Source organism: Talpa occidentalis, unplaced genomic scaffold, assembly GCF_014898055.3.
Source record: "Talpa occidentalis isolate TD23 unplaced genomic scaffold, MPIMG_talOcc4v2.1 talOcc4.5, whole genome shotgun sequence".
NCBI classification, from domain to species: domain Eukaryota; kingdom Metazoa; phylum Chordata; class Mammalia; order Eulipotyphla; family Talpidae; genus Talpa; species Talpa occidentalis.
The window spans coordinates 20,284,294-20,293,759 of record NW_023604861.1 but is presented as its reverse complement, the minus strand read 5'-3'; positions in this window follow the sequence as shown (position 1 = coordinate 20,293,759).

The window sequence follows — 9,466 nt, the reverse complement described above, 5'->3', positions numbered from 1 at the left end:
TTCCTCATTCCTTCCACTATGCAAAAATACTATAAACTATGAACTAGGTGCAAACCCTCACCAAACACCCAATCTGCTGACACCCTGATATTAAACTTCCATAACCACATGAAATAAATTTGTGTTGTTTCAGTCATCCAGTCTATGGTATCTTTATTTTAGCAGTCTGAGTGGTCTAAGATAGCAGTGAACAAGACCAACATTATCCCTGCCTTCATGAAGCTTGCATTCTAGTAGAAAAGAAAGTAAATAAGAAAATTAACAAATAGTTAAAAAAATATCCCAGAGTGGCTGAGTGCCATGAAGAAAATACAACAGAACAATGTGATGTTTTTAAGCATTATCATATTTGCTCTCCTAAAATATCTATGTGGAAAGATTAAACCGTAGTTGGGCAATTACGGAAGCAGGGGACAGGGCAAGGAAAAAAAGGGCAATTTGATTTAGAGTATTACTAATAAAAGCAATAAGAAGGGGTTATATGTAGAATATATTTTGAAGGTAGAGGCAACTGGATTTGCTAATAGAATGAATGTGGAGTGTAAGAAACAGATGTATCAAGGATATTTCATGTTTTGAAGGATGCAACATGAACCTTTTGTAGAAATGAGAGACACTTAAGGAAGAGTGGATATAAATGGAAAAAATCAAGAGTAGGGCATGTTAAATTTCAGAAGCCTGTAAGTACCTAAATACACATCAATGGAAGGATTGGAAGACAAAGTTGAAGTAATATTCAAAAAACTAGGTAAAAATCAAGGTGATGGATAACAGGAATAGATAGATAGATAGATAGATAGATAGATAGATAGATAGATAGATAGATAGATAGATAGATAGATAGATAGATAGATAGATAGATAGATAGATGGATGGATGGATAGATGGATAGATGGATAGATGGATAGATGGATAGATGGATAGATGGATAGATGGATGGATGGATGGATGGATGGATGGATGGATGGATGGATGGATGGATGGATGGATGGATGGACGGACGGACGGACGGACAGACAGACAGACAGACAGACAGACAGATAGATAGATAGATAGATAGATAGATAGATAGATTCACAGATAGACAATAGATAATAGACAAGTAGGTAGGTAGGCAGATTGACCAACTGACCCAGGACCACCTAAGTGGACCAGCCACCAAACAATGAAACTCTGATGAGAGAAAATAAAGACAATGAAGACAGGAAACTACCAAATAAATGATTAAAAAATATTTGTCATAACTATCCTGCTACTTCTCAGAACTATCCTCAGAACACAAAAATGTGAATCTTCCCATTAAAAGGGACAAAAGGAATCTAACACAATAAATGAAAAATACCCTCACATCATTAAAATCCAGTACACTTGAGAAAACAGCAGACTCTTAGAGTTCTAGAAAGAATGCAAACTTCCTCACAAAGAAACAAGCATCAAAATGTGTTAAGCTTCTCATTAACAAAGTTAGGAACTACAAGGAATGGAGTAATAGCTTTAAAATTCTAGGAAGAATTATTTTCTCTCAAACTTTATACCTAGCCAAAGTATCAAGGAAGTATGAGGATTGAAAAAATTCAAACTTGCAACAAGAAATGCTAGTGAGGATGTGGAGAAAAAGGAGCCCTCTTAAATTGATGGTGAGAATGCAAACTGGTCGAGCCACTCTGAAAAGCTGTGTGAAGAATCATTATAATACTAGAAATGGAGTTATCATATGATTCAGTGATTCCACTCCTAGGAATTTACCAAAAGGACACAAAACACTGATTCAAAAGAACACCTGCATTCCTTTGTTTATTGCAGCACTATTTACAATAGCTAAGATATGAAAACAACCTAAATGCCCCAAAACAGATGACCAGATCAAGAAGAAGTGGTAATATATACACAATGGAATACTACTCAGCAGTCAAAAAAGATAAACTCATATAATCTGTGGTTACATGGATGGAGCCAGAAGGAATTATGCTAAGCAAAATAAATTAGAAGGAAAAAGAAAACTGTTGAATGGTTTCACTTACAGTTGGAATATAGGGAAAGTGAACAAAGAGTCAGGAAAAAGTCAAAACTTGCAGGCAGACCATAGATCTGAGGCACACAGCAGGGGAAGAGAAGAGAGAATTGCCAAAACAGGGGAGGGGAGAGCACAAGGGACTATGGTGATGGTTCACAGATGTTGTGGTGGTGGGAAAATTAGCAAGACTACACCTAAGGGGAGAAATCAAATATTATACAAAATGAACAATTATATAAGAAAATTAATTAAAAAATATTTTCAGCCATGTAACTTCCCAAATTATTTGTTCTCCATGCATTCTTACTCATAAATTACTGATAGACCCTCTACTAAATTGAGGTAGAGCAAGTCAGGAGAGGAGAGGCATGGGATACTGGAATCAGAAGATTAACCATAGGAGAAATAAAAAATAGTTTCAGATCGACAATAAATGGAGGACCCAAGAGGCTAGTATTAATCAGGCTAGAGCATTTCCTCAATTGGAGTAGAAAATGAATGGTAACAGGAAGGATATCAGAGGTGAGATAAAGAGAAGGATTTGCTAGATGATCAGACACATTCAATCACTTTTAAAATTGTGTTGAGAGGACAATAGTCCATATGGAAAAATTCATGAAAATAACAAAAAATAGCAAGAGGAAAAAACTGGCTATTTTTAATACCAGGAAAATGACTTATTTTAAAAAAAAACTTAAACATAGTATACTATTTTGCTTAACATTTAAAAATATTTATATTGGTGGAATAGTGTAAACACTAGTTTTTTATAAAAAAATTTGTCACATTATGAAGGAAGGTGACATAACTATGTGGGTGATGAAATAGTGAAACGAGCTATCTTCATCTACCATGTTATCAAGTTAATAGATGTTTCTAAACTGATACATCAATTTAAGTAACAGCAGTTTAAGTATATTATCTAGAAATATGGTTAAAGGCCATAAGAAATAACTAAAAGTCTTGAAGGTAGTTGCTTTGGGGAACAGGTCTGAGGAGTAAGGAAGAAGAGAGTAGTTTGCAGTGCAAGCCTTCATTAAAAAGCTTTGACATTTTATGTTCAACATCACTTGTAATCAGGGAAATGCAAATCAAAACTACAATGAGGTACCATCTTACACCAGTGAGAATGGCACATATTAAAAAAACTAGCAACAACAAATGTTGGTGAGGGTGTGGAGAAAAAGGAACTCTTCTGCACTGCTGGTGGGAGTGCAAACTGGTCCAACCACTATGGAGAGCTGTGTGGAGATTTCTGGACCTACTAAACATAGAGCTTCCATATGATCCAGCAATTCCACTCCTAGGTAATTACCCAAAGGACACAGAAACATCAATTCCAAAGAGCACCTGCACCCCTATGTTTATAGCAGCACTGTTTACAATAGCTAAGATTTGGAAACAACCCAAATGCCCAAAAATAGATGACTGGATCAAGAAGATGTGGTACATATATACCATGGAATATTACTCAGCATTCAAAAAAGATAAACACAAGCAATTTGCAGCAACATGGATGGCGCTGGAAGGGATCATGCTCAGCGAAATAAGCCAGAAAGAAAAAGAAAAATACTGGATGGTCTCACTCATAGCAGGAATCTAGAAAACTTAAATAAGGGACCAGGAAAAAGAATAACTATAAGAAAGAAAATATCAAAATCGAGAAAACAACTATGAACCAGCGACACTCTATGGCAGGTGGGGGGCAGGGAAAGGAGGGCTTGGGGTCAAAATAAGGGGGTTGTAATTGTATGGGGAATATAAAAAATAAAATTTAAATTAAAAAATTAAATTAAATTAACATAAGAAGTTCAAAAAAAATACAGATTAATTTTTTTCCAACCCTTAAAAAAAAAAAAGCCTTGACATTTTAAATTGTGTTATTTTAAGCCAGAAAGAAAAAGAAAAATACCAGATGGTTTCACTTATAGAAGGAATGTAGAAGATCCAAATAAGGGATTGGGGTGGAGGGAAACATAATTATAATAAAATCAAAATCAAAATCAGCAAGCAACTATAAACCAGAGACATTCTGCAAGGGGGGTTGGGGAATAGGATCAAAACAGGGTTGGGAAGAACACAAGGGACTATGGTGATGGTGCATGGGTGAATGGGTGGTGGGAATTTCACAGGGACTGTAACTGACATGAGAAAGCATACATTGTACAAAAATGAAGAAGGATGTAAAAAAATACAGAAAATAAAAAATATAATATAAAAAATTGTGTTATTTTGGGCCTCCCTAGTGGCACAAGGGGTTAAGAACCACACTGTAAAGCAGTCCATAGCCTCTGCAGCATGAATTTGATCCCCAGCCCACCAGGGAGCAACCCACATGGTGCAGCAGAACTCTCCTGACTAACCCGCTGCTCCCCTCAGCAGTGTATTTCAGTCAGTCTGTTCTGTTCCCACTCTGTCTCTGGTGAATCCTCTCACCCCCTGCATCTCTGGCCTGTACCCCAGCTCTTGTATTCCTAAATAAATAAATCTTTCTCATGGGAGAAAGTCCCTAATATCGTGAAATAAAGAATGAAGCAATAGATACGTTGTCTGGAATATCATTTCCTTCAGTCTGAAAATATAAGAATGCCTTTTGTGACTTAGAATTAATTAAGGAACCTATATTTAGATGCAGGAAAATACCTGCCAGCTCTTCCCATAAAAATAGAAGTCCATCCTTACACTTCATCCTATCTAGATCTTAGAGGGTTTTTATTTTGTTTTGGTTTTTGTTCGGGATGCAAAACAGTACTGCAAATTGATGGCAAATCAAGCCTGACTAATTTACAGTCTCAAAGTTAACTGACATTACATTACATTAAACTGATGATCAACCATCAAAATTACTACAGCAGTGTTTATTTTCTAAAGCATATTTTGTAGTCTTTGAAATGTCAAATATGCATTCCCACTGAGAGGCAAATGTGGATATCCATATGCAAGGATGTCATCAACATGGAGAAGATTGAAAGCAAATTTACAAGGATTCATTATAGAACTAATCCTTCCTAAAAATTCTGATTAAACAAGGGACTGACAGTTTGCTTGATTCTGGGTTATCCAAGTTACTGATTATGACATAGGTACTGAAGTTTCATATTGTTTTACCTAATGTTTTTTCAGATTGGAAGTTTGTGACCTCTAAATAAAGGATAACACGTATACCTACAGTGTATTTTATTCAAATTAAGCTGTTATATATACTGTCTCCTCTGACCGAAAACAGACTGAGTTGTCACCTGACAGCTGTATTCCTTATCACATTAAAGAGCAAGAGGCCACAAACATGCTCATAAGTGAGACTAAACATCACATCCCTTGCAAACATATAAACCTTTTAGTATAAAGTTGGGACATATGACCCAGACCTGCATGCCTATCACTTATGCCTTTACTTTCTGGCTTAACCAATCTGCACCCCCTTCCATCCACCCTCCCCCACATAGGCATCCTTTTAAAAGTACCTATAAACATGTTAAGCCATGACATAAAAGTAACTGACTTCTGGGAACCACCCTCCTCAATAAATCTTGCCTTGCTCCCACCCACAACACACCAAGGCACTAACTGGGCACAAGGACTCTCCTTTGGAGACCTTCTAAATTTTTCCTTACATTAAATATTTGTCAGGGCAATTGCCAAATTTTCTCTCTTGAAGAACTCATAGTTCTTGTGCATAAACGACAGCCAAACAGATAATCTCTATATTCTGACTGAGAAGGGAGGAACAGAGAGAAGGGATGTTCACTTTGGCTGCATTTGAGTGAGGCTTTCAAAATTGGAGGGGACAAGGTAGTGGAGGTCAAGGGCAATATCACTACCTATAAGTGCAGAGTTTTCAAGAACCTATAAATGGGTTCTAGGTAACTGAGGCCAGAAGACATTGATAGAGAATATAAGAAATGAGGTTGCAAAGACAGATTTTGAGGAATAAATTACAATGAGCCTGGTGTGCTGAGCTCAGGAGCTTGGATTTTTATCTTGTAGGCAATAGGGAACCATTTAGAATTTTTAAGTGAGAGAATATAGTCCTAGAAGTTTCAAAATTAATCTGCTTCTTCATGTTTTACCACAAATTCACCTACCAAGATCTGAAAAGGCTCTTATCTCCATTTTAGAGTTGATAGAAGGATTCACTCACTAACACAAATTCCTCTAGTGGCCTTAGATCTAGGGCCCATAAAAGGAGAGAATACATCTCTTCTGTGTGTTTTATACCCCTCTAACTTCTCTTAGCCCTAAGCAAGGGAGGGTCTTCAGTGCATGCTAAATCTAGTCCTAGAATTTCTTGAAGTATTCTGCAGCTTTGAGACCTCTACATATAATATTCACCAAAGAAAACTTTCAGAAACTTCTTGTCTTTCTTCAGCATATTGCTTCAATTTTTCACCACTGTCTGCCAATAGAAAATTTGAAACTACTTGGATTTTTGCCCTTGGAGCAGATGTAGGGTAAATGAAGTTGGTCAGCTTTTTAAGCCATTAGTTTCTGTGGCTATCATCTGTGGCCTTGATCTTGTTAACATAGAGGGTGCATGAGTGTGGGGTACACATTCCTGACTTTGGACCCCATGGGTGTGTGCACATGTGCACGTGTGCACACCTGAGTCTGGAGGTCAGGGATATAAGGGTGGCATTGTCAGAGATGGCAGAAATGCAAATACAAGAAATGCAAATACATGAGGACGAGCAATGGCTATGAGAGGAAGAGACCACAGGAAAAATCCCAGGCAGTAAACAGGCTTTATGATATATTGGCACAAAGTTTAGAGCATGTTTCACAGTGAGAAATATGTCTAGCTTCAGTCAAAGTAAATGAGTAAGTTAGGAAATGGGTACAGGTAATCAGTTATAATTGGGTACCCCAAGATTCCAGCCCAGGTGTCCCAAGACCATTTACCAATGTGAATAAGGAACATTTGGTTTGAACCAGGAGGGCACCCCTCAAACCTAGGTATCCCAAGTCCATTTGTCAGTCTGATTGAGAAACAATTGGTGGAATCAGGGTGCCTTCCAACCCAATTAAAAATAGGATGTTCAGGGCCCTCTTGGTGGCACAGGGGTTAAATCTCAGTGCTATCAAGCTATTGCCAGCCACTGTGGCATGAACTTGATCCCCGGCCACGGAGCTAATCCACATGGCACAGCAGACCTCTCCTGACTCGCCTGCTGCTCCCCTTAGCAGTGTATTTCAGAGATCCACCTGTTTGGCTCCCCACTGTCTCTGGTGAGTTCTCTCACCTCCCGCACCTCTGGCCTACACCCCAGTTTTGTTTGCATAAATAAATAAATCTTTAAAAAACAAAAAAAAAAATAGAATGTTCTGGGCACCAACGCAATAACATAATGCTATAGCAACACACCAAAGCTGCTTCTGGGAAGACAGTTCAGGTAATGTGGGAGACTCAGTGGACTCGGTAACCTAGGAGTCCCCATCCCCCAATCAATCAGCACGAGACAGAAACTGAGATACCCAAGAGCCAAACCCTGACTACTTGCCCACCATAAACACCTACTTCTTACCCCCTTCATGGCTGCCCGCTTGGAACCCCTCTCTGCTCAGAGATCTTTGCTGTCCTTACTCTTATCTATCAATAAATCTCTTACTTTGTTGCCTAATTCTGGTCTCCACATTGAATTCTTTCCTTCAAGAAACAAAAACTGAGAGCCCCTGAGAAACCCCTGGGGGACCCCAGACCCTAGGGCCCAATTTATCAGCAGTGGAGTTGCTAAAGGTGCTGACCATTCATCTCATGATGTTAGTGGTTTCTAGTAAACTGATTTGTATGATCATTTCCCTCCCTCCCTGCCACTGGCCATTGTTACCCTTTCTGGTCTGATGGCCATTGGTCATACCTACGTAGGAAGATCCTCAGGCACCAGGAAACATGCCCGGGGCAGTTCGAGGCCTTGTGTGTTGTGCCCTGGTTGTGAGGTGGCTAAAACAGAAAAAAAAAAAAAGTCATTAAATTTATGTTCTGCTACCAATTAGTTTCCTTCTTTTTCAGAACTCAAATGTTGTTCCTAAACCCTAGGCTATGGGGAAAAAAACCCTCTTTTTCTGCCTTTTCTCACAACCCATGTCTTCTTTCCATGGTGTGTCCAAAACTATTGTTTAGGGACAAGCTGACTGAGAAAACATTTTGTGAAATATAACAAGAAAGATAATCCCTAACTGCTCCTTACATAATAGACCTTCTTGAGGCCCATCTTAGACACATCAAATTATAAATTATAGGTCTTTTGATTACTGAAGTATAATAATTAGATTACATAGAAATTTCCTTAACTGTAGGGTTGAAAGGAACAAAATAATTGGTAATTGGTCTCAACCAGAGTAATGTCCTTCTTTTTATTTACATTTAGTTTTCCTATAAACTGCCTACTGGGTTGTGTGGAACTAAGAGGCTAGCAAAAAACTGAATCCCCATCCATCAGTATTAATCTCACACTTTACTGTGGCTCCATCCATTTATCTTTCCGACACAAATTAGAAATTCAAGAGTTTTAACAAATGAGCCTGCAAATGTAAACTTATTAGGCCATATATTTTTACTACACACTGTGCAGTGCCCTCCACAAAGCTGTCCCTTCAGAGAGCATTTTCCTATTTTGTGTTATTGATGGCAGCTAACTAATCACATTTTTAATGTTGTCTTTGGGGAGGGCTGTTTGAGTGAATGTGCAAGCTAAACTACCCAGAATAAATCTACCTTATTAAATGCTTGAAATTATGTGTCTTTTACGATAAAGAAACTCCCGAGCATTGTTACATTTGCTAACCTTCTTTCTGCAGGAATCAAAAGACTGGGATTAATTAAAATAATACATCAAAACTGGGGTGTTGTACAGAATGTGTCTATGTGTGAGGAAAGGCCAAGAAAAATTGGTTAATTGGTCTCTTCATCCCTATTCACTCCCCTCCGTCTAAATAGCTTTAAGTGTTGCTTTCTGAGCGGGAACTACAATAACATGAGCTGGGGAAGAAGACTCCCTCTGCCTGCTGGTCTATAGACAATGGCTGGTCTATATCCCCTACCCCCACCCCCAGGATTTCATTCTGGGTCACATAATGGCTCTCTGATTAACAAAGAACTGCAAAAAATTTGGTCCTTAGATCTAGATGCACTACAACATACAGAAAGTATAAATACAGCATTATATTTCATCTAAACAAAGGGGCACTGACTTAAATGCCTCTAAACAATATCATTTTTCACAATATCAAAAGCAAACATCTGACAGGTGAATGTGTCTCCCCACAAAGCTCAGGTCCTCCTTTCCTTCACTGTGATGGGCAATCAAATGGTGGGCCTCCCTCAGAACTGTGTGCAATCATTTCATTATTCTGAAGTGGTTTAATTACTGGCAGGTCCTTTATTACTGAGCTCAAGTGCTAATCTGAGCCCTGAGTGCATCTGCTTTCTACCTCTGCTCTTTGTAAAGGTTGCAC